The 27,341-nt window shown below is 36.7% G+C and overlaps 1 protein-coding gene across 1 annotated transcript in view; it reads right to left on the reverse strand.

Annotated features, from left to right (window-relative positions):
* Window positions 1-27,341, reverse strand: part of Znf804b (zinc finger protein 804B) — a 522,342-nt gene that overhangs the window by 189,935 nt on the left and 305,066 nt on the right. The gene's annotated exons all lie outside the window — the stretch shown is intronic.

Raw genomic sequence — 27,341 nt, forward strand, 5'->3', positions numbered from 1 at the left:
TGATCCTCTCTTATTATATTCTTCTATATACTTATATATAGAAATTATATACTTCTTTGAATATGAATGTATTCAAAGTTTGGAAATTTTCAGAAAATAAGAAAAAGACAGGATTATAGAGCTATAATGCACTACTGTGGTGAAAGAAAGTTTAGACTTTATATTTAAAAATTATTAATACAATTAAAAGGGTTTAATAATTTTTACTATGATAATAACTTTAGTTTTTGTTAGTTATATTTCAAAAATTCAACAAAAGTTTAACTGTTGCATTATATTCTAGCCATTACTATAAGATATATCACTACATGGTAATTATTAAAAATTTTTAAATAAAAGGCAACGTTAACCTGATATTTGACAAAATACATGAGACTCAGTTTTTTAGTAGAGACATTTTAACAATTTCCATATACTTCCTATGATAATTGTAGGAGGAAGACAGGAATACGCCCAACTGGGTCATAGCCATTCAAACCTGATTGAGTATGTGCTAAAGTAACTTCCCCCTTGAGCCAAACTGGAGTCTGCTGGTGTGGCTAGAGACTGCTAACTTGGAGGCTCATGGTTGACGAAGCCAATGGAGAAAGGACAGCACATCTCCATAGGACCAGTGGGGTGCTGGGAGGGGATAGAGAGGCAAGCCCGATTTCTGCAATAAAGGAGTCTGCAGCATGCTGTGCTGCTCACTTGACTCCTGGAGTCTGTGTCGTTGACTCCTTTTGCTTTTTCGTTGATGTATGTCTAAAATAGTAAAGTAATTGAAACAAGATTTCTTCTAAATTATACAAAGAAAAAGTACATGTGAAAGAAAGCACTGTCACAGCAATGTCTGGAAATGTGTCACGACATGCACACGGTTGAATTTTCTTCAGTGTCAGAATGGCAGCGGCCATCCTCTTCCCTGTAAATACTGGCACTGTGGAATCTTTATAGACTTCTTCCAGTAGAAAAGTCTATTGCCAGGCGGTGGTGGCACACGCCTTAAATCCCAGCACTCGGGAGGCAGAGGCAGGCGGATCTCTGTGAGTTCGAGGCCAGCCTGGTCTCCAAAGCGAGTTCCAGGAAAGGCACAAAGCTACACAGAGAAACCCTGTCTCGAAAAACCAAAAAAAAAGCCTAGACAGTCTAGAAGGGTGATGGGAAATATTTTAATGATCTTGATGAGGAACTGATGTTTTACAACTTTCCAAAACAAAACAAAAAAAGAATTTGCTTACATTTTGGATAATAGTTGAAATCATCAAATGGATGGAGTCTGCAAGGTAAGATCCTAAGTAACATACTTTGGTAATATTAAAAAGAGAGAAAAGTCCATTGGCACACCATGACTGTTTTGCCCTTTGTGAAAAATTCATTATACAGCACTGTAAAAGTAGAAGATAGCAATGTATTTGTTTAATCAACACTGCTTCACAGTTTGCTGAATTAGATTTTTCCTTGTAATCGTGAGAGAAGATGTTTGCAAGAGATACAAGTATTTAAGGTCTTTTATTCCCCACCTAATCAAAAATATAGTCAAATGGCCTGGAACTGTAGGGATTATGATACTAATTAATGAAAGAATATATTACTTTAGGCAATGTTGATTGAAAGTTGAAAGGCTGATCAGACCTGGTTTCTGATTCTTACTTAGCCATCAGAGAAAATATCTAACTGCTCTCAAAATTCTTTATTTGAACTATAAGATGAAAATATAATAACCACCACAAGGTTTTAATATTATAGTGGTTATCCCCTGAAAACGTATTTAAATTACATGCACAGAATAGGTTTTGTCTGGTAGTAGGGTTGCCAGGTGTGGAACAGACACAAGGGAAGTTGTAGTGGTGAAGTAACAAGATGTATTATATACATATAAGAAACTGCCAAATAAAATTAGTTAATAAAACATTAATTGTCCCAGTTCTTATCCTTACATTTTGTTCTGAAAATAAAGGGGAAATGCTGGCAAATGAAGTAGGAACGACGATCATGGATATACATTATCAACTTTCATGAAAATCATAGCACTATAAACCATCCTAATTTCTGAAGACATTTAATTATATCAAAAATTTAGAAACTTGACTTCACGTGATAAAATTCAGATCCAGTTTGTTTCATTTTATTTTTCAAAGATATGAAAGAAACAATAAGATACCAAAGGCTCAAAATTCCTTTTCTGGAATAATATGGACCAAATATTGAAATGAAGATTATTTTGAAATTTTTATTTTAGAAGAGATTTAGAATGCTCAGTTATAATAAAATGAACTGTATTCTAAGTAAGACTCTAACAGAAGATATTTATAAATATATGGCATAAATCATACATTTTAAACCAGAAGTGAATAAATATCTTATTAAGGAAAAATAGCTTTTCTGTTTCAAGTAAAAAAAAAAATCTCTGAAATGACCTTTTAATAAATAGTTAAGAAATGTTCACTAAAAATTTTAAATCTTACAGGCTGGAAGTTTGAATATTTCTTAAGAAATTGAACAGAATTACAATAAAACAACTCTACAATGAACTGTCATTTTGTAATTAAGATCACAGTATGATTTTCTTAATGCTTTATCATTGTGAAATGTCCTAATTCAACTAAATAACTTTTAAGCAGAGTTATGAGGAAAGTCAAGGAAAACTGAAACATAAATTCTGTTATTTGTCAATCATCTAAAATGTATTAGGATTGACACACTAGGAATACTGGCAGCTACAACCCAAATATACCAATTCTGGGCACATACCCAAGGAAATTTGTATTCTCCTATAGAGATATTTGAATATTATTCATTGCTATCCATAACTATCCATAACTATTCATAACTAGGAAATGGAATCCACCTAGATATCCTTCACCTGATAAATATATAATGAAAAGATAGTAAACATATTCAGCTGTTAGACAAAAAGAAAAACTATGAACTTTTTGGGAAAATGATTGTACCTGGGAAAATTATAGTGAGTGATATAAACCAGGCTCAGAAAGACGAACACCTCATGCTCTCTTTCTTTCTCATATGGGGATATAAGATTAGATTCTTTAGTTTTGTATATTTAACTTGAAGTATCCGTTGAATCCAGGAAAGCAGAAAGGGGCCACTGGGAAGGGTTTTGTTTTAAGAGGAGGATACAGTAGGAAATATGTAAAATGAAAATAGATTTTTTTCTTTCTTTTATTTTGTTTTCTTTTTTCTCTTAAATTTTATCTGCAAGGGCAGAGGGAAGATACCCAGGCATGGGAAATAAGTGGTGATCTAGACGCATGATTTGAAAGATACAAGGAATAAATAAAAAGAAGTGAAAGAAAAGAAAATACAGATCGGAAATATTGGGGTGAAAAATCTTTGAAAAGATGGGGTGGGAGTGGAAGAAATGAATGTGCAAAGGGAAGGTTGACCAAAATGAAGGAATATAAAGACGTCATATGGAAACTTACCCAATATGACCCGATTAAAAATCATGAGAGTTAGAACATACATACCCTGAAGGGCTCGCTAATACTGATCTTAGAAGCAGTGAGTAGCTAAGCAAAATTAGCACCAAGTATGGAATTACTCCACATGAGTGTTGGGACAAACAGGCCCCCAAACACCCCCAAATAATACTGACTCACCATTCTCTTGGTTACCTACCAGAACTGGATGACAAGTCCCAGTTGCTGAAATTGCCACATAACTTAGTTGTAAGGTATAGATAAATCAAGACAGAGTTCTGCATGCCCTCCCTGCTGGATTACTTTCACAGGCTTGGAAGATGCTTCCTGGGATTCTTGGGGAAAAAAGGCATCAATGGTCTTAACCAGCTGTGAACACAGTGGGGGTGGACAGGAGCCACTGTTTCAGACGTGTTCCCACTGGTGAACCCTCTAGGCTACACTGGGTAACTCTAAACCCAGGGTCACAAAGATGCTCTTAATTAAACTCAATGAATTGTAAAGGAAAATATGAATGTGGGGGAAAATCGCAGAAAAAGTAGTGGGCTGATAGATGCAGTAGGGAATATAATCAGCATACATTAATTATATATATAAAATTGTTGAAGAATAAAATTATTTAATAAAAAAGAATACTGGTAGCTCAGAAAAATAGACATATTTCACAAATCCTTCACTTGTGTGTTCTAATTTTATCCATGTTGCTTGATGAAATAATCTGACCAAAAAGACTACCCTGGGAACTCAAAATTCCAGGTTATAGTTCACCATTGTGAGGAAGTAAAGTCAGGCACTCAAGGTAGATGGTTACTGAGCAAAGTGAATAAATGCACACATGCCCAGTACACATCTTGTTTTCTCCATTTTCTTACACTCCAAGACCCACACCCAGGAAAAGTTAATATGGTGAATTGAGTGAGTCTTCTCAAGTCAACTAAAGCAACAAAGTAAATCCCACACAGACATGCTCACAGACCAACTTGATCTACACAATCTTTATTTGAGAATTCCTTCCAAGATTTTTCTATATTTTCTCAAATTGATATTTAAAACTACTCGTTAAAGTATAATTCCCTAGGGGGAAAAGCATGTTATAGCTGTTGAACAACTTTACAGAAAGAAAAGTTAGTCACAACGATACCATTACTGTGTAGCATAGCCAGACTAAATGGCAAATGGCAAAATTTTCAAAGATGTAAAATTATTTCTTCATTTTAGAAAAACTGTAAAGTTTTAGTTCTGCACAGCATAGGCAGAAGTGAAGCAGAAGAAGGTTAACACAGGAATGGTGTGGCATCATTTCTGAGAATTGTCTAAGTAGCATTAGACAAATATGAAAAATAAACCATGAATGATAAGACCTTCAGTGTACTTAGAATTGACGCACATTTGCTGTGTGTGTGTGTGTGTGTGTGTGTGTGTGTGTGTGTGTGTGTGTGTGTGTGTGTTTCTCTGTAGCACATATACTTACTGGAGTAAACAGTTCTAACATCAATTATAAGCCTATAACTTTTAGGCCATTTTATTTCTATTTGTCATTACATTTAAAAACTTGTTTAAGTTTATAAAAGTAGTTTAACCAATTTCATATGTACAATATAATTTATATTCTCAATATAATACATGTTATGGTTATCTGAGTTCACATGAGGCAGAATAATGCTCTTCAGTAAGACAAATAATATAAAATATGAATATTCATCTCATTCTTCCCATAAAATAAATGCGAAGAAAATAGTGGGGGTTTTGAACAGCATGTTCACTGCTGCCTGATCTTTCACCTATTTAATATGTCGCATTTAAATTTCAAAGAAGGAACCAATATACAAAGGAATAAATGCTTTTTGAGCCTCATCTCAAAACTGCATTTTGCAGTGATTATTCAGAAATTTTCAGTATGCTTTTAATTAAAATAGAGTTACATCACTTTCTCTCATCTCTTTCATCTCTCCAGCCCCTCCCAGTTACTCAAACTCTCAAGTTCACTGCCCTTGTTTTCTTTGATTATTATTATGACAATTATAAAGAACTGAGACAAGAACTAAGGCAATGTGGGGACTAAGAAGCAACCAAACAATCTTATTTCCAGACCTATGCCTTGGACGAGGGTGTGTGATTTAAATAGGGGAATTCAAAACAGCAAACTCATTACAGAAAAATAGTCTTCTGACATTTTTCCCTCTTTTGCGTACTCTATTTGAATGTATGGTTTGATTTTCATATGCATCTTTCTCACTTTATGTAGAGGTACTTCTCAAAGTGAAGAAAAGGGGTGGAAATTTGTGAAGAAGTACAGAATTACTTTTCAGTAGGAAATAATGCTCAGACTCCTAGATTTAATTAGTAAACTTTCCTAAAATGTGTTTACTTGAGTGTGTTCTTTGGGGCCAGGAAAGATGCTGTGTGGGAATAATCTCATCTATGTGCTGTCATAACATGCTAACCCCTTTAAATGCCAGGGAATATGTTCAAAATTCTGGTGACTCTGAGTCTTCCTCAACACAATGTTACAGGTTGGTGGTAGATGTCTCTCTTGTCTTCCTGTTGATTGTACTCCTGGCATTAGAGAGGAGATCCTCTCATGTTTGTGAAATTTCAAATATCCCCAGACTGGTGAGACAATGGCAAGAGTGAAGACTGTTTTCATTTAAAGTCTTCTTTTAACTAGGACTCTTGCTGAAAAATTATTCTTGTGTCGAGTTCATTTTGCTAGTCATAATTCTGTCTACCCTCCCTGTTCCCTCTGTATCTGTCTATACTTGAATATGAATTTTTAAGGAAGATAGAGACCAGAAAACTGCATTTTTCAGATTTTCTCAGTCAATTTTCATCTTCTTCAGTACCCCATTAGAAATATACAAAGGAGAAAGAAAAAGAAAGGAAGGAAGGAGGAATACAGGGAAGGCTTATATTTGATTTGTTTTCCTCTATCTTGCCAGTTCTCTGGATATTCATGGATTTTTTTTTTTTTGAAATTGTAGTAACTACAGGACAGAATTCCTTTCTTAACCCAATAAGTGTTTCTCCTGTCTCTCTGGGAATCCTGTCATTGCCAGGGATTCACTTTTCCCAGCTGCAGCATTAGCTGCAGTAAACCCCATGATCATGAGTGCTGATGACTCCCATTTGATGCTTTACAGCATAATGGGTGATGATTTGTGCTCTCAAATCTGCAAATGCTTTATCAAGCATTTTCACACCTACACAATCAATTCTATCAAGTCTCTGTAACTGGACCTTGCCTGAGGTCCAAGTGAAGAGCATATATACAAGAAATAAAGAAAGCAGAGGAGAACAATTTCACTTGGGATGAATTGTTTCCCCAAACCACACTTTATCTGTTCATCACACACACAAAAAAAGTTTACTGTTGAAATTAGCTATTTCTGACATCTCTGTGCGGCCATTACTCTCAGTATAGAGGAAAAGGCTGGTAATCAGCTTTATTGAACTGTGTTTCTATGAGTTACAAAGGAGCTAAAAATATTCACACTTCTGCTAAAGCAATTCTATTTTTAATCAAAAATTACACTTTTAAACTTTATTATAAAAGAAAAGTTGCAAACAAAAATAAATCACACATCAGAATGAACCAGACCCAAAGTTTATATAACTCAGTGAACTATACAGTGGCAATAGCCTTTGGAGCACACTTTGTGTTTTATACTTTCACTGTCAATATATTTTTATGTACATATCTACCATCCAAAATGAAGTAAACATCGGAAGTAAGTTACTTAATATTTTTGAATTAAAGTTACTTAATATTTTTTAAATTAAAGAGAAAATAAATATTTTATTAACTTTAATGGTCATTTGAATACTAAGAATGCTTATTTTCTTATTTATTTAATATTTTGCAGGTCTCAGCCTGAAGCCTGTGTCTCTATCAGTGGACTATGTTTCTACACACTTGTGTATTTGGAGTCAAAATATAAAGTTTTCTCTCATTCTTCAACTACTTATTTGCTCATTTATTAATTGCTTAACTAAGAAACTATTGTTTCTTAAGTTTGATGTTAAAATTTGGAACTTTTCTTGAAGGAAATTCCTTTCAGCTATTTTTGAGGAAATGGGTCTCCTCTGTCTTAACTTTTAATCTCTGAATCCTTTGCTTCAACATATAAACGTTCTACAATTTATCCCAGCTAAACAGTGATGATTCAACTATATTATGCTTAGTCTTTTCATCACTGCCTTTTAGTTATATTATTCCCTTTGGGCTGATCACATTTGTGTCACAATTTATGTCTGTCTGTTAGTTGGCTTTATATTTGTGCTTCTATCTATGATACCATTTCAGGTTTTCATACTGGCGAAAGTTATGTTCTCTGTAGATTAAAAATCAAATGTCTTATATGCTTTCAATAATAACTAGTATAAAATAGAACAATAATTTGAAGGAGAGTAGGGAAGGATATATGTAAAGGGTTTGGAGAGAGAAAAGGGAAAGGAGAAAGGTAATCAAGTTATAATTTCAAAAATATTTTAAAAGGAGTTGGAGGGAAGGGACTTGGGATGGAGGGTGTTGTGGGGGGGAAAGAAGAGGGAGCACTGATATGACTATGCTTCAATTAAAATTAATAAAAATAAGAATGTAGTAAAAAAGAATGTAAAATGTATGTTGCACAAAGCAAATATCTTTTTGTTATGTATAATGTTGTTCCGTTTTATCCACCTCTGAAATTTTCACTATAGTTTCTTGCTAAGTAACTATTCCTAATTTTAGAATTCCCTCTTTAAAATTTTTTGCAGAAGCTTATATATTTTTGTATCAGTATTTTATGAAGAAAATATGAATACTCTGGGATTTAATTTTATCGATGTGAAGATTTTCAGATCTGTGTATCCAGCTGAGACACTTGTATGTCACATCCCATTAATCAGTTTCATGATGATTGATTCACCAACTTGCCTTAGGGCAATTCAAATTCTAAATATCCCAAACCCAATTTATCATCATCTCTTTAAAACTTGTATACCTCCTCTCTTATCCAACTTGTAGACAAGAGCCATCTGGTTGTCCTAATTTGATGTATAGAAGTATTATCTTTGTTTTTTAACCTTTATTATCTTTATCCTTTAGTCAAAAGAGACACGAAGCAGACAGTATTATTAGTATGTGAGTTTTTTCTATACTGATCTATAATTTTAGCAAAACCCTGATAAAAATTCCAACAAATTACCATATATACAGTGACAAGCATGTTTTAGGTTTGCATAGAAAGACAAAAATCCCAGAAGAAATCACAAAACTGAAGGAAAGGAACAAAGTTTCAGGATGCAGAATATCCACATTTCAAGGTTTGATACAAAGTTGCATTAATCAGAAAGTGTAGCATTGATAAAATTATGGATAATTGAATAAAATAAGAGCTCATATATGTAACCACACAAATATAGTCAAGATATCTTTGACAATGTTGCAAAGGTTAAGTCACTGAAAAAGGGACAGCTTTTTCCAAAAATAGTGCATGAACATTTGAATGTCTATATGAACAAATCAGTCTCTGACCTGATCCCTTTAAAAAAATTAATACTAACTGAATCATGACTTCAATTGAAAATGTAACTCAAAAAACATGAGATAATATCAGAGTGATATTAAATTTGGCAATACGTTTTTTATCTGTGTGATAAATGTACATGACTTTAATTTAGCGCATAGTCATTGTAAGTATGTAATTTGGTGGCATTAAGCACATCAACACTTTTGTGCTAGAAATGAATTTGTAGACACAGCTCTAGGATCCAAGTCTATGAAAGAAAAAGTTGATGGTGTTAGAAATCTCAACATCAGGCAAGCCATAGATGGTGAAAACAACTATAAAGCAGTGCTCAATAAAAATATTTTTTTATGTCAAATATGCAAGTGATTCTTAACAAGTCAAGACAAAAGCTGGCCTAATAAAAGGAGATAAACCTAAATAGAAAAGTCACCTACAGTATATTTTTATGAAAAATAAGCATGCAAGAGTATGTTAAGTGTCATATATTGTTGGGGATTTTCAAACTAAAACAACAATATGATACTATAATAAAATAAGAATGACTGGTACCGTGAACACTGACTCCAGTGGATGCAGGTGATGCTGGAGAGCTATAGAAACTATCAGTCATTGGTAGAAATGCATAATTGGTGCCACCTCCTTAAAAGACAGTTTGAAAGTTTCTCACAAAACTAAATATACCTTTACCAAATGATCAAGTAATCATGTTACTTATTTGTCCAAATGACTTAAAAAACCATTTCATAGCTGTGACATAAACTTCTATGCAAGTATTTCTACTAGATTTGTTCTGGATTGACAAAACTTAAAAGTATTAAAGAATTAGTTCAATAAATGACTAGAGATGTACACACACATACACATGTGCAAGCACGTGTGTGTGAAGGCATGTCACACAATACACAATTGTTCTAGAACTAAAAGAAATAAGTGATCAAACCAAGAGAAACCATGAAGGATCCTCCAACAGATATTAGCAAATAAAAGAGGCAAGCTAGAATCTATATTGTTCCAGTCATGTGGTATTCTGAAAAAAGCACAGGCAAATGAAAGAACAGGTAGTTGTTGGAAACTATTTTAGAGGGAGAATAAGAGGGGCCCAGAAAGTGTGGTGATATTTTATTTGTGCTGAAATGTGGTGACATTTTATTTGTATGTTAATAAATAAAGTTTGCCTGGAGATCAAGGGGAAAAGGCTAACCATTTTTAAGTAAACATAGAAGTCAGGCAGTGGTAGCACATGCCCTTAATATGATCACTTGGCAGGCAGAGTCTTTGTGTGTTCAAGGACACACTAGGGAACAGCTAAGCGTGGTGAAACACACTTTTAATACCAGTACCAACCATGGAGACCTGGAGGTCTGTACAGACAGGCAGTGACAAGGAAGTGAGGTGGCTTGGCTAAGAGCCAATAAGAGGGCAGAACAGCAAGGCAATAAAAGCACAGATTATACAGGAAGTAGCCCCCTTTGGTAGCTACAGAACTGGAGAGGTAAAGTTGGTGGCTCTCACTGTTTCCCTGATCTCTAAGGCTTCCACACTTATATTTGGCTCCATGTTTCTTATTTAATAAGACCATTTAGAAATTCATCCACAATTGGTGCCCATGTGGCAAGAATTCATTAAAAAACTGTTGGTTAGCCTTGACTGGAGCTACAAGCAATCTGGCTACACAAAGCTGGAGCTACTTGGTGCCAGATCTCCAACTTACAGGGCTGGAGCTGCAAGTGGCCCAACTGCTTGTGGGTTTACAGACCCCTGGGTCAGGCCCAGTATGGCTCAGACTAGAGCTTGTGGCTGGAGTTTCTTTAGCCTTTAGCTTTTAGTAGGTTCTCTCTCTCTCTCTCTCTCTCTCTCTCTCTCTCTCTCTCTCTCTCTCTCTCTCTCTCTCACTCTCTCTCTTTCTCCTTTCCCATTTTTGGACTGCCACCATGCTAGGTAGCTGCTTTGAAATTCCCTTGGACCTCTACTGTTCTACGAAGACTTGGTAAGTCAATTAAGATTAAGGGAGAAACTAGTTAAAAGAGAACTTTTTCCCACATGAAATGAATGGGAAACATTTTTACAATGGAAGGAAATTAATCTTTGTTTGAAAACACATTAGGCAGTCTGAAAATGGAGCAATTAAATGAAAGAACAATTTATGTTGATGAGATGTATATAACATATTATTTGTTTAATTATCCTTATTTTAGTATTAAAAAGGTTGGTCAATTTAAGTGCCAAGATAAAAGCTTTAGAAAAACCTGTTAAAATGAATTATAGAGAAATTCAGACTCAGACAGAAGAATTTAATGGTGAAATTATTTCAGGATTGAATTACCAAACTTAATTTATCTGGTAGCCTTATAGGAACTACCTGCTCCAGGGCATGTATAAGCTAACTGGACTACAGTGGAAATGTTAGATTTAAGGTGATTTAAGGAAGTTATAATATCATATGGCATGCATTCTCCATTCATAAAGCAAATGTTAAACTTGTGGTCAACTTGTAATAGGATTATTCCTCAGGACTGGAAAGAATTGGTAACAACTGTCCTGAAGTCTGGAGCACAATTACAGTGGCAAACCTGGCTTAAGGAGGAGGCTAAGACAATAGAAAACTAGTGTAGAACTAGAGGTATGGAAATTTCCTAGGATCAGCCTCTTGGAAAAGGTGAATACTCTGATTTACAAAGACAATTTTTATATAATAGCCAACCTTAATTCTATGCTGCATGGTGGCCATGAATGCATTTGACAGAATTGAGGAAGCAGGAAAAAAGATTGAATCATTCACAAAACTTATACAGGGCCCCAGAGAATCCTTCACAGATTTCTTACAAAGGCTATCTTCAGCACTAAATAGAATGATACCAAATTCAGAAGCTAGACAGATAATAATTGAATATTTGGCTTTTGAGAATGCAAATGCAGCATGCAAGAGAATAATCAGGCCATTAAAGGCAAGTTCAGCACCCTTGGAGGATTGGATCAGGGACCCAGTTAATATTGAGTCTCATGACCATGATGAGATGTGGATAGAAGCAATTGCAAAAGGTTTGAGGAAAAATGTCAGATGTTTTGGTTGTGGCAAAAAAGGTCATTTGAAAAAGGAGAGTAAACAGGGCATTCCTAGAAAGAATGTTTATTCAAGGAATAACAGCAACAGAATGCCCCTCCCTTCTGGAGTATGCAGAAGGTGTTGTAAGGGTGAACAATGGACCAATTCAGGACAAAAGGGAATTGTTCGTTCTGTACGATATATCATACCTACATACCACACTGTTTATTCCTGCTGTTCCATAACCCTTAAAGCCTGAAAATCCTGGAGGTAGTTAAAGATGCCTTAAGTTTGAGTCAGCAGTTGTAGCAAGTGCACCAAATTAATTCAAGAGGTCATTTATAGTGGAAACCCAGGTAATGGTTTCATGCAGATATGAAACTGTTCTAAAGAACGGAACTGTCGTCCAACTCTGCCCCTCAGCTCTGACTGTGCTGTTACTCCCTTTGTCACAGCCTGCATGATTACTCATCTATGCAGCTATGATAGAGCTCAGTCCAGCCTATTGTAGTGTATTTCAAATTCCTACCCCACATCACTTTCAAGATGATGTTCCTAAATTGTAGATTTTATTGTTGCACTTTCCTGTCTGAAATGTTTCAGGAGTTTCTGTCAGCTCACGGGTTTTTTTTTTGTTTGTTTGTTTTGTTTTGTTTTGTTTTTTTTGTCATGGAATTGGCTTCAGTGGTTTCCGGCCTGCTTGGTCTTGTGTGAGACTGGGTTGTGCTATTTTACTGACTTCAGGAATCACTAATCAACTACCTTCCCCACCTGGAACTCAATTTACCATTTAAATCATCTAAAGCATTAACTTACCCTCTATTTTCTACTCAATTTCTTTTGCGTTTTATTCTGCAATCATTGTTTCCCTCATCAGTTTATGACAGCAAACTGATGGGCTCCTCAATAACAGATGCGTTACATTTCCTGGTCATTTATCTCCAGTTGCATACTGATCTTTTATATTACTATAAATTGGTGTAAACACTCATATAATTAAATTTAATATATAAATGAGTTAAGGGTACCCCATGTGGGACACTATGCATAGCTAGCAGTTGTAATTCCTCCTTAAAAGTAAAATAGAAATACACAATTTTCCATCTGCTAGAGGACAAAGTAAACCAATTGACGTAAAGGCTAATAAATGAGAAATTGAAATGAGCTAATGACTTTTGAAAATGGGAGTTAAATGATTAAAGATGTACTTTAAAAAGATTAATTAGGCACTTGAACAAAAGGGAGAACAGAAAAAACGTTGGTAGTGAAAACTAATTACCAGATCATAGCAACAATTCAAAACCTATGGCAATAAGTATGTGTGGCATGAAAGTGACCATAACAATGAAGCCTAAAGAAGATTGGCTAAATTCAACAATGACGGGCTCTAAAGGGCTGTGTTATAATACAGCTCTGCTCGAGAAGCAAACAACAGGATTGGAAGCATCGACCCACAGCAGAACTTACAGAGAAAGCTGTTTCAAAAGAGATTCAGAACAAGTTCGCATTATTATCCTAAGTTTAATGTAAACGTAGGACATTTGTCTGTTTCCACACTTCTTCAGAACAGGGAGCTCTTTTCCTTCCCTTAAGCTCACATCAACAACAAAGAGACAAGAAAACATGTCAGAAGCGTCATGATTTCGTTTGAAATAAGTATATTAAATAAAGGCATGCTGTTGAATCATTTGTTGTGATCCAAGCATTTTCCAAGTAATTATACCTAACACATGATTTATTCTAGCTCCATTAGTAGATTAAAAATATTTTTCTCCTTTATTGATTCTCTCTTCTTAATTATACACAAACATGATTTACTTCATGCTTATGAATAGATTATAACTATGAGTTGGACATTTTTTTCTCCAATACTAATGACACAACTCTCTATGAAAGTCTTTATTTGTTAAATATATCTACAATTTAAATCTATTGGAATTCATGAACTAATTTTCTCCTTCCCTTCCAGGATTTCTAAGCAATAGATCTCATCTCCTTAGCCTGCATTTTGCATAGGTTAACCTTTTTAGCTCTTGCCCTTTTACCAGGCATTTTTGCAGGCAGCTTTTTTTGCTTTTCTATTACTTTTACCTTCTTTCTCATTTATGTCATACTTAACCTCTTGCAATTTGTCTTCTGCAGGTTCTCCCACAGAAATGTTTCTCTAAAAGGTCACCATTGACCTAGATCTTGCCATATCCAATAGAAATTTGCTGCATTTACATTCTGTAGCCCTGGGCACACCAATAAAACAGTCAGAGGGAGCTCGAGAGACAACTTACTGAATATAATGCGTGCTCTATAAACCTAAGGAACAGAATTCATATCCCAGAACCCACGTTCAAGAGCTGGGAATATCTGTACACTCTCCTGTAAACTCCGTGCTGTGGGAGATATAGACCAGGGAAATCAATTGTGACTTTCTGGTCACCAGTCTACTTCCAGGCTCAGTAAGAGGTATATATTGAGAGTATAAAGCAGAGATTAATCAATTAGGACCACTTAATGGCTTCCTCTGTCCACCATGCATGGAGGAGTGTGTGCATCATATACAGACCTACACATACCACATAGGTGTACACCACACTCTCCATCCTATAAGTATACACACAATACCAGTAACCATAAATAATAATAATAATAATAATAATAATAATAATAATAATAATATAGTATCTCTGGTATTGCTACTGAATTTCATTATTATGGAGGAATGGGTTTATTTCAGCTTACATATCTTGATCACAGTTCATCATAAAGGGAAGTCAAGTCAGGAACTCATGGCAGGTACCTGGAGGAAATAATTGAAGCAGAGGCCGTGGAAGAGCACTGTTTACTGGATTGCTCAGCTTCCTTCTTTCCTCCCTCTCCCTCCCTCCCTCCCTCCCTCCCTCCCTCCCTCCCTCTCTCTCTCTCCCTTCGTCCCTTCCTTCTTTCCTTCCTTCCTTCCTTCCTTCCTTCCTTCCTTCCTTCCTTCCTTCCTTCCTTCCTAGACAGGTATCTACATAACCCTGGCTTTCCTGAACTCATTATGTAGACCATGCAGGCCTCAAACTCATTAAGATGTGCCTTTGCCTCCCAAATGCTCAGATTAAAGGCATACACACTAACAAGCTTAACTTCAGCGCTCTCTCTCTCTCTCTCTCTCTCTCTCTCTCTCTCTCTCTCTCTCTCTCTGTTCTTTTTTCTTGCAGTGCATCCCAACCACAGTTTCCCTCCACTCCTCCTAGCTCTCCTCACTTCCCCTCTGCCCAGATCCACTCTCCTTCAATTTCCTTTACAGAAAAGAGAAGGCTTTCAAGAGACCACAGAGAGACCACAGCCAGATAGGACAAAGCAAAATACAATAAGACAAGGCAAATGCCTTCATATTGAGGCTGGATAAGGCAATCGAATAGGAGGGGAAAGTTCAAAGAGCAGGCAAAAGAGTCAAAGACATATCTGTTCCTACTGTTATGAGCCTCACAAGGATACCAAGCTGAGGATTAAGGTTACTTTTTCCAGAGGTGGCTGAGATTGCTTAGATAGAAAGAGTGCTTCCTAAGTTATTGAAATTTCTCAATCTTGAGGTACTATTAAGCCAGATTCTAAAATTGATCTATAATATTAAGAACTGTTGGCCAGGCGGTGGTGATGCACGCCTTTAATCCCAGCACTCGGGAGGCAGAGGCAGGCGGATCTCTGTGAGTTCGAGGCCAGCCTGGGCTACCAAGTGAGTTCCAGGAAAGGCGCAAAGCTACACAGAGAAACCCTGTCTTGAAAAACCAACAACAACAACAACAACAAAAAAGAACTGTTTTGAGCCAGTAGGAGCAAGGGTCCTGAATGGTGAGGTGCTCAGTGGGAGGGCCAGGGATGAGAAAAAAAGGTGGGAAAAGACAAAAGCAGTAGCTGGTACCAGGAAATCTTGCAGAAGCCAATGACTTATGCCAAGTAAGTTTATTCAGAGGTACAACATATATACTATTTTCAAGGAGAAAATGATGAATGCTGGAAGAGAGCTATGTCAAAAACGTTGGCAAAGAGAATGGAGCATATCAGACACAGCTGCCTATGGACTGATAACCACAGACCAAGGGAATTAATGGGTCCCCAGGAGTTGTAATCCTGACTCCTCTGAGGAGTCACTGTCTCCAGCCCTAGACCATCCTTGTCAAGTCATTTCCTGGACTAGGACATCAGGGCCTCTAGAAAAGTCTTGGCTACGTCTGTGTGGTGATGTATTGTGTCTCCCAATATATTGCACACCCTAATAAGCTTACCTGAGGATCAGATGACAAAGCCAGCCACTACATTAAACATAGAAGTCAGGCAATGGTAGCATACGCCTTTTACCCTAGCATTCAGGAGGCAGAGATCCATCCAAATACCTGTGAGTTCAAAGCCACACTGGGAACAGGGCCAGGCATCATGGCACACGCCTTGAATTTCAACACTAGTTAACCACAAAAGTCTGGAGGTCTGTACAAACAGACAGGCAGTGGTGTAGCTGGGTGGAGGGAGGAAGTGAGATGCAGAACAGAAAGGGATATAGGTGTGGGTATACAGGAAGTAGCCCCCTTTGGAGACTGAAGGCTGGTAAGGTGATGTTGGCTGTGGCTTGGAGGGGGATTGTATGCACAAATTCCCATCAGAAGCTGAGGAAGAGCTAAAATCAACTTTCTTTAATGATGTAATCCCTGCAAAACCTTCCACACTCCAGGGCAGGCTCCACTCTTAAATAGTAAAGAGTACTCTACGGGTTATATTAAAATAGCAATATTGTCCTGAGGTTATGTATCTGACAACAATGAAAAATGTTAAGTTCTGATATGTCTGTGTGATAGTAACCCTACATGCACATCATGTGAATGGCTAAACACACTGCTATGGAGCTATTGGGTATTGTGAATGTAGATGATTGAGTTTTGCTTTTTATATTCTATGAATGACCTTTAGATAGAAGGAAAATGATTAAAATGTTTCTGTATGTGGCTTCATATGACTCATTTGAGGTATTTATGTTGGAACTGAGAAAATACTGATTATTTAAATGTATGTATGGGTGTGTTTATAGGTATATGTGGAATTTAATATTTAAACTCCTTTGGTAATATAATTCTTGTTATTTTCCCAAGGGGAAAAATCTGTTAATAAATTTGTGTTTGAAACACTGCTTTAGTCAATCGGAGATTATGTAAATATACATTGTTATCTTTTCCCTGCAACTCAACTTTCAGGATTTTCATCTATTTTTATATGAGCTATATGACCCCAAACCTAAAGTTAATCTTGTGAATTGATGAGTTATTCTAAAACTCCTACACAATTTCAACCTGGGTATTTCCCCCACATAGAGATTTTTAAATCCACAATTAAGGTTATGACTATTGAATGTTTAATCACTATGTGTATATATCTTAGTTACTTTTCTCTTGTTATGATAAAGTACCATGAATAAGGCAACTGATAGAAGAGAGTTATTTAGCATATGGTTTCAGAGGGATAAGGTTCCATCATGGTAGGAAAGTGTGGCAGCAAGCAGCAGACATGATAGGTGGAGCAGAAGCTAAGGGATAACATCTTGAACTGTAAGTACCAAGCAGAAAGTGAACTGGGAATTGTGTGTTACTTTTAAAACCTCATAATTCCTTCACTAAGACCACACCTTCCAAACCAACACAAACAGCTCCAGCAACTAGGGACCAATTTTCAAATACCAGAGCCCATCAGGAGCATCCCTATTCAAATCACTGTATTACACTCCCTGTCCCTATTGCTTCCTGGCCTTATCATAATACAAAGTAAATTTAGTCCAACTTCACAATCTCCAGAGTCTCTCAGCATTGTTTTAAAGTCTAAGCTCCAGAGTCTCATCTGAGACCCAAGTCAATCTCTTAATTCTAACTCCCTATAAAACCAAAAACAAATGACATATTTCCAACATATAATGGCACAGAATATACATTACCATTGCAAAAGGGAAGGATGGAGGCATAGTGGGGAAATACTGGACGAAAGCAAGACGTAATCCAGCGTGTCAAATACCACATCCTGTAGCTTTATCTTCTATGTCAAAGATCTTAGATGGCTCTGCCCATCCAGCTTTGCAGCCTGCAACTACTGTTTTTTTTTTTTTTTTTTTTCTGGTCCCACTCTTTGTGTGCAGCTCTCCTTAGCATATAACTTACAATTCTGACATCTCTAACATCTTTGAATAGTGAATACAACCCAGAATTCACTTCCACATCTCCATAAAATGGCCTTTCAGGGACCATATTAGGGACTCCCCTGATACACATGGCCTGGCCTATGTGGTTCTTTAGAACCGTGGAGGGATATTCTGCAACCCTATTATTTATTCTTGTATCCTTCGTGACTCTAGAATGCATGAATGTTATTGCCAATTTCAGCTGCTGACTTTGAGCAGACCCTGACCCTCTTGAATTTAACTGGCAGCAGCTTTTATTTGTTGTTTTTTATTAGAACATAAAATTACTCAGGCCTTTTTCTTTCATAAGTTGGAAGCTTATTTGGTGGCAGTCCTGTTCTGAGGGAACCCTTATCTTTATTCCTATGCAGATCAGGCTTATCTCTTTATGTCTTTCAGCTGAAGCCATGGATGCAAAGTTAAGTTTCCTGGACTATTTTCTCTTCCAACTGTATATTGTGTATTCCTTTCTCCCAACTTACAATTTTTGTTTCTAGACCTGCATAAGAGTGACTACTAATAACCATGCAAAAAAATCAATATTAGGCTGTCTTGAAATATTATATACCAAATAAATTACCCCAATACTTTTTAGTTTAGCATCAGTCAAGTTCTTAGGACACAGCCAGAAAGCAGCCACATTTTATTTTCTAAAATATCTGAGAAACAGTCTCTAGCCAATGCAACTAATTTTGTTCCTCTGAAACCTCTTGAGCGGGCCTCCAGAGCCCATACATTTCTCAGAACTACTGTCTTGTAAGCTTCTGCTAGGTTGGCACGTTAATTTCTACTTTCATCCTTAAACTGGCTTTCTAGTCCAAAGTTCCAAGGTCTTTAGTATGCCTCTGTCAGAGCAATACTCCATTCCTGTATCAACTTCTGCATTGTCACATTTCTATTGTCATAAGGCACCTTGGCCACTGCAACATATAGAAGGAACACTTTATTTTGGCTTATGAATCAAGAATAACAAGGGTCCATCATGGCAAGGAAAGCATGGTGGCAAGCAGATGATACATCAGCTGGAGCAGAAGCCGAAGGCTCACATTGTGAACCACAGCAGGAAGCAGGGAATGAACTCAGAATGGCTCATGGCTTTTAAAGCCTCAAAGCCAGTGCCCAGTGCACACTTCCTAGCACAGGCACATCTGCTAAACCTCCAGAATGGCATCAGCAAGCATCCAAAAACCAAAGCCTATGAGGAACATTCCCATTCACTCTACTACTACAGTCATCAATGGAAGCACTTCTGATATGATTACTGATATGCCTAAAACTCACTGAACTAACAACTCTTAATAGCATTTCCTTTCATGCCATGAGATCTTCATGCAACTCCTAAAATTGTATGTTTCTTTCTTCTTTTTTTTTTTTTTTTTTTTTTTTTTTTTTGGTTTTTCGAGACAGGGTTTCTCTGTGTAGCTTTGTGCCTTTCCTGGAACTCGCTTTGTAGACCAAGCTGGCCTCGAACTCACAGAGATCTGCCTGCCTCTGCCTCCCGAGTGCTGGGATTAAAGGCATGCGCCACCACCACCTGGCAAATGTATGTTTCTTAATGACTGCCAAGTAGGTGGTTTCAAATAATGTCTATAAATCTGTAAGACATGAATCTTTCTAGTTTGGAAAATAAGTTTACTTATATCCTTTATAACTACTTTGATGTTTTAATGATCTTTTTTCATAACTTTGTAAGTCCTAAGATAATTACTTCAAAAAGTCATGTGTGTGTGTGTGTGGGGGGGGTTTCTGGATTTAGAAATATAACATAATACAATTGGATAGTCACATATCATAGGTTTATAACCTTGCTTTCTGGAATCGTTCTCAAAGATGAATTTCCAGAACTAAAATGAGGCTTTTAATTAACCTCTTTGTTTTTCCTCAAACAGCATCCTCTATGACATCTTTCATCGTATACATATAACAAATATTCAAATGCTAAACATACGCTGAACTGTTGAGCTCTACTTTCACTTGTTAAAATGGGACCTGTGCTGGAACACTTTGTTCAGCCTTGGTGCAGGGAGGAGGGGACTGGACCTGCCTCGGCTGAGTCTACCAGGCTGGGCTGACTCCCGAGGGGAGACCTTGCCTTGAAGGAGGTAGGAATTGGGGGAGTGGATTGGGGGAGAAGACTGGGAGGTGGGAGGAAGGAGGACGGGGGAATCCATGACTGATATGTGAAATTAAGTTAATTATAAAATAAGAAAAATATATAAAAAATAAAAAACAAAAGAAACTTTAAAAAAAAAGTCACAACTTAATTTTAGCATGAAAATTTCATCACAGAATCACAGCTACTTTTGACCACTTCGTTTTTCATGCATTTCTGAATAAAGTACTCATTGGTAAAATATTTTAATAAAAACACAGGCTGTTTACTAAAGAATATCTCTGCCATCATTTTCTCTCACAGATTCCTAAGTGTAATAGTTAAATGGCTAATAGTGGAGAGAATATCAGTTACATCCATTATTTTGGTATTAGAAAGAATTAATGAATTTACATGTAATAAAAGCTTTTGGGGAAGGTTGACCAACCAATATTTATTATAAATAAGTGTAAAAACTATAAAGACAAATTTCAGTGGAGATTGGCAGATACTTATCCTAGTAAACAAATAAATGTCTGTTAATTTACCTTTGTATTTTATTTATTTTTATTTTAATTTAAATTTTTTGTTTTTTTCAAGACAGGATTTGTATGTGTAGCTTTGCGCCTTTACTGGAACTTGCTTTGGAGACCAGGTTGGCCTCGAACTCACAAAGATCCTCCTGGCTCTTCCTCCCAAGTGCTGGGATTAAAGGCATGTGCCACCACCGCCCAGCTTACCTTTGTATTTTAAAGTCTAGATTCATCAGCTTGTTTTCCTATTGTGCTTTGCAAATAAATGCAGGAAGGAATAGTTTTGCAATCATATAACCATAATTTCTGTCAGAGGGTCTAGATTTTGCAGTTAGACTTAAACTTTGAATCTGTAGCTGTAAGACCTTAGTAAGCAATTACAATTAAATACATGATAAAAGTGGTTTAGGGCTTTGTGTAGTCATAGCAGTAGTAGTGTGTATGTGGTGTGAGTGTAAGACAGAGCCTTTAACTCAAGATGACCCTAAAACTCTCTATGTAACTGAGGGTGACTTTAAACTTCTGATCACTCTGCCTCCACCTCCCAAGTGAGTGGTTGGATTTCAAGCACACTGCTAGGCCTGGTTTACATAGTTTTGGGGGTCAGAGACAGAGCCTCTGGAATGATTGACAGATATGCTACTCATATATACAATATAAACATGGCGAGCTTCACACCCAACAGTAGATGGCCAACACTAAACAAACACCGTGGTATCTTTGGAGGATCTTTGTCTCATAACGTTGTGTTCAGGAATTTATTTAACCTTACAGTTTTTTGAATATATGTTACGGCTTCCAGGTTTGTGTTTTTTATGGAATTCCTGTGTGTGTGAACATATATGTCTCTGTGTCGATATGGGTTTCTCCTACTCTTTCTTTGGTTTTTTCTTCTGTTCCATTGTTTGTTTTGTTTTTTCATATCTTATTCGATTATGATTTTTTCAATGTCTTCTTTTTTCTAACCAAAGACAGAAAGAGTGTGGATTTGCACAGTTGTAGGGGATGGGTAAGATCTCACAAGAGTTGGGGGGGCTATAATCAGAATATATTATATAAAAATATCTATTTTCAATTAAAAAAAATAGAAAAAAAAAAGCTGATCACAGCAAAGTCTCCACTCTACCGAGGGGCTTTGTACTGATTAAGGTATTATTATACTATATATTTTTATAATTATTATAATTATATATACATTTATATAATTAACCTTCATTGTACTGATTAAGGTCAGTGGGCTTCAGCAGAGGTCTGTCTCCTCTTTTTTTCATGTCTGTTGCCTCAATCAATCATGTTGAAACATGGAACTGGTTTTGGGGTCTGACACTCCAGCCCTCCCCTCTGGGCAAACTTCCTCTCTCTTGACCTGTCTCCTTCTTTTTTTCAGACACACATCTCATCAAGAGCTTACTAAAACATCTGAACAGCCTCCAGCTGCAGCCTGAAACCTATGGGATTTTTCCACCTTTGAAGGCCTATATGGTGCAAACGCCATTCTAGCTCTTTATTGATATGCCATGTAAACTCATTTTGGTTCCTTTTCCTCATCTGCATTTTTTTCTCTCTATTCTCCTTACCTCAGGATCAGAGGGTTTTCCACATTCACTATGCCAGCAAATCCAACATTCAAGTCAAAATTTACATTTTGTGGCATTCTCAATTCAGTAAAGCTGATTATAAATGTAAACAAATGTGGCTGTTTCTGGATGATGTAAGCAGAGTTCTGTATTACAAATGACAGTCTTGCAGTGTCTCCCTGACTGTCCTGAAACTGGATCTGTAGACCAGGCTGACCTCAAATTCACAGAGATCCATCTGCCTCTGGTTCTCAAGTGCTGGGATTAAAGGTGAATATAATTCTGGATATAATTTTTAAATAATTTTGATAGGTTCTTTCAAATGTGGACTGTTACTGGATTTCTATTACTTTTTATACAGTTTTACTGCATGGCTTTTCTATTTTTAAAAAATAAATTGTAAACCATATAGTCATTGAGCCAACAATTCATTATTAACTATTGATAGGCAAGGGAGAGGATGCTTTGGTGCTTTGCTGCTAAATTATTTAATGTTTGGTTTTACTTATTTATTTACTATCTATTGGCACATCTCTCCCTTCCGCTAGGATCAGTTTCTATTGCCCTTCATTATTTTCTCTGCTTCCAAGCCCAGCTTAATTTAAAGATTCAGAAGCATGGCGTGGATACCATCCTTCTACTTATTTATGTATATTACAAGCATGCAAACTACTGAACTAGATTTGTGACCCAAGCACAAGACAATGCAGCCTTCTAGTAAATCTGCCAACAAGGTGTCACTGGAAGAGTGTTTACTCTGATCACAGGCAAACACGGAGCCTCAAAAGTGCTTAACAGACAAGAAGGGAAGATTGCAGCAGTAAATGAAGGTGAGATCTGCCTCGAGATGCAACCGCACGTTTCCCATTAATGTAACCGAGGAACTCGGCATTAAACCGTATTCAGGACTTAGCCTGAAGCAGTATGTGTGACTCCTTAGTAAGTGGGTCTTGCAACCGAAATGAGTTTCATGATATGCAGAGATTAAGGGCCAGCAGTACTAAGGAAGAAATTTGTGCAAAGGATGAATCAATATGTGAGGATGATCTAGGAAGGTCTAGAGACAACCAGTGTCACTTTTTTGCATAATTTTAGCTTTATTTCATTTTATACACAAGCAGTTCCTAAAAAGTGCTGTTGGTCAGCTACCAGGAATAAAATTCAATATATACATATTAAATAATGAAACATAATAATAAAGATTGCTTTGAAGAAGAGTGCAATAGAAAACCTATGCTCAAAAATATTGGTGGAATAAGAAATTTCATTTTAAAGACAACGGAAAAGAGCAAGGTATCTGAAAATTTGTACTTTTATCTTTGTACTAGATTATCTTAGAGTGAATAACTGGGAAAAATTACTAATCCAAAGAACAAATTAGATGTAGTGACTATAAATACATGGCTTATCATATGGTGAGAGAAAAGATAGGTCACTTTGGAATCAAAGGAGCTTAATCAAGATCATCAATAAAGGGAGTGTTTGATGATGATCAGAAGGCCCACTTGTCTTAGGACCAACTGTCCCACATTATCACCTTCACAGTTATGATATGACTATTTCTTTTCAATTATTTTTCCATATAAATTCTGTGATCCTATACAACCCAAAACATCTTGTACCTGAATGGTAAATTCTCTTCCTGCCTATAACACTAGATCTGTCACATTTCTTTTTGATTTTCAGTTATGAACTTATTTGTATGGTGAAGGCCAATAATGACTTTATTGGGGTTTCTGTGAAGAGACACCATGACCATAGCAACTCTTATAAAGGAAAAAAATTTAAGGAGAAGTACAGTGTCCGAGGATTAGTCTATCATCATCACTGCAGGAAGCATGGCAACATACACGCAGACGTGGTGCTGGAAAGGTAGCTGAGAGTTCTACATCTGGATCTGCAGGCAGTGGGAAGAGAGAGTGATACTGGGCCTGACTTGAGCTTCTGAAACCTCAAGGCCTGACCCAAGTGACACATTTCCTCCAACAAGATCACACCAACTCCAGCAAAGCCATACATCCAATAATGCCACTCACAATGAGCCTTTTGCAGCCATTTTCATTCAGACCACCATATGAACCCATATCAAACTGTCTGGGGTATTTATTTTCAAACTGGGTTGTGCATGGATGCACAGCTGATGAGTGCAGGATATAAGGATGCTGGGAAAGCTAAATGAGTGAAATGCTTATATCCATTTTTATGCTTATATCCAGACCAGACATGGTGACTCATCACTTTATCCCAGCACTCAGAAGCCTTAGGCAGGAAGATTGTTTCATTTTGGAGACCAGCCACATACATACACAAGTGATACACTATGTCAAACAAAAATTTTAAAAAATGTGGAGGGAAGATGTATAAATATATAATTACTTTGCCTACTTGTTGAAGTTCCCATCTGCTAACTTCTATAGTTATCTTATAACTCAGTCAAATGTTAAATTTATAACCAAATTTTACTTATATTCAAGGAGTATATTCAGCCTTTTCCAAATTTATTATTATTTTTCTTTTTAATCGACAAAAATCACACAATATATTCTGATCCTTTTCCCTGCCCACAGCTTCTCCAAGATCCTTTCCATCTCTCTATCCACCCAAATACATGCCTTTCTTTTCTCTCTTTCTTTAGAAAACAGACAGCAAAGGTCAAGGCCATGCAGAACCTGATGAGGTCTCAGTGCTGAGAGAAGAAACTGATCATGGGCTGGATAGTTTTATGTCAACTTGATATAAGTTGGAGTCATCTAAGAAGAGGGAACTTCAATAAAGAAAACATCTTCATAAGATCAAGCTGTAGGCAAGCATACAGGGCTTTTTCTTAGACAGTGATTGATGTGAGATGGCCCAGTCTACATTGATATAGGCAGTGCCACTCCTGGTCTGATATTTCTGCATTGTATAAGAAAGCAGACAGAGCAGCCCATAAGGAGCAAGCCAGTAAGCAGCACTCTTCCATGGCCTCTACATCAGTTCCTGCCTCCAGGTTCCTGACCTTCGTGAGCTCCTATCCTAACTTCCATCAATGATGAATAATGCTGTGGAAGCATATTCAAACAAATTCTTCCTCCTCAAGTTGCTTTTGGTCATGGTGTTTCATCATAGCAATAGTTACCCTATGACAGGCTCTCATCTATAGACAAGAAGTCAAAATTAATTTTCTCTAATAGAGTCTCACTGGGCAAATTTATTATTAAGAAAATTGATTACTTGCACTATTTTTCTGAATATTCATGCATATCTATATAGTTAATAATTTAAACTCCATGTAAAGTTTGGGAATATCTTTGCAACATACACTTGTATTATGATACAATTATGAAGGATTGTACATTGTTTCAGTGTATCTATGCCACTCTAACAAAGCACCATAGACTGGGGATGACTTTTAAAATCTAGGATTGTAGTAAGACAGGCCCATAGGGTCAAGGAAATTGACTAAAACCAGTTGCCAAGGCATGCACATAACGTACTTCCTTATGAGCCAACCTGGAGTCTGTCTGAGGGCCTAGTAACAGGCACTGTCAGAAATCCTAATTGCTGTCAGACTTCCTGATCTTGCTCAGCCAATGAGGGCCAAACATGCAATGCTACCAGATTGGGACACAGCCTGGGTGCTAGGAGGAGGGTATATAAGTCCTTCCCCATTATTGAATAAACAAGTCTGTTGGTTGCCTTCAACTGACTCCCAGTGTCTGTGTCATTGATGCTGTGCACTCTCACCCCCTCCCCATAGGAGGAGGGACTGAGACTGTAAAGGTCAAGAACAAAGTCCTGGCATGTTTTCTGTCTGGTGCAAGCTGTTTTTTGGCCTCCAAGATGGGACTTTGTTGCTGCATACTCATGACATAATGTGCAAGACAGGTAAGCTATCACCATTGAGCTCTTCTAAATAAAAGGACACTAAATTCTGTACATAGTGGCTGGGACCTGATTTCTTAGTCACCTTTCAGAATTCACAGCTTCCAATAGAATTGCTTTAGGAATCAAGTTCAACATGAATTTAGAAGGTGGAAAAGTCATCCAAATCAGAGCAAATGCATCACAATAATAGCAGATTGCAAATTCTCATGTTTATATTTTGTGATATATTTATATTTTAACTTTTATTCTTATGTGGAATAAAAATACTATACTAAATCTTGCTTAGAATGTAATTTTGAATAAATAGTGTTTATTCCTGATGCCTTTAAAAGTTTAATTGAATTATATTATATTATTTCTGGGTCTCTTGTAACATATTATTATCAATATAAGAACAAGCAAATCTAAATTGGAATTCAGTTGATATAGAAATGTTCCAAGTTGTATTAGTTTCATGAGGTTTCTGAACCTTGTAAGTATCCTGTTTCCTGAAACTTATCAACCTTCCTCCTAGGTCCAAAAGGGAACATCCAGTTTGGAGGAAAGAACTACACAGTTCTAGTCTCTACTCTTAGCCAGAACTACTGTGCAAGGGGGAGAGTGCCTACCAGTCTGCAAACTGCTACATCTCAGTAACTCATGCACTGTCATTCCAAGATTTTTTTTAAAATAAAAAAAAAATTCTGACTAGACTAAAGATCTCTACTAATGTTATGATGTGGATAGTAATCTCTTGCGACAGTAAAAGACACTGATATTTAGAAAGGATGAGGAAGGGGGAGCTTAGAAAACCTCAAGAATAAAAGAGATGAGATGACTTGTAACTGAGAAAAGACTGAACTGCCAGTCAATTTTAAAGTCACTGGTTTTAGAGGCCATGCAGCTGATCAGTGTACTATAACTCTCCCTCTAGCTTTACTGTGAATGACAGTTCTGACATCCTCTAACCAAGTACCACACATCTGAGCAAGTTCCTTTCTCTTCCCTCATCTGCATCATATTGATTATAGGCTGTAACTATTTCTGGAAAAGGATACAAAATGGACATAGTGAAAAGACTTCCTATTAGTGCCTTTCTTTAGGTTTATAAAGCCCTGTAATTTGATA

This window comes from Peromyscus maniculatus, chromosome 3 (genome assembly GCF_049852395.1).
Source record: "Peromyscus maniculatus bairdii isolate BWxNUB_F1_BW_parent chromosome 3, HU_Pman_BW_mat_3.1, whole genome shotgun sequence".
NCBI lineage: Eukaryota > Metazoa > Chordata > Mammalia > Rodentia > Cricetidae > Peromyscus > Peromyscus maniculatus.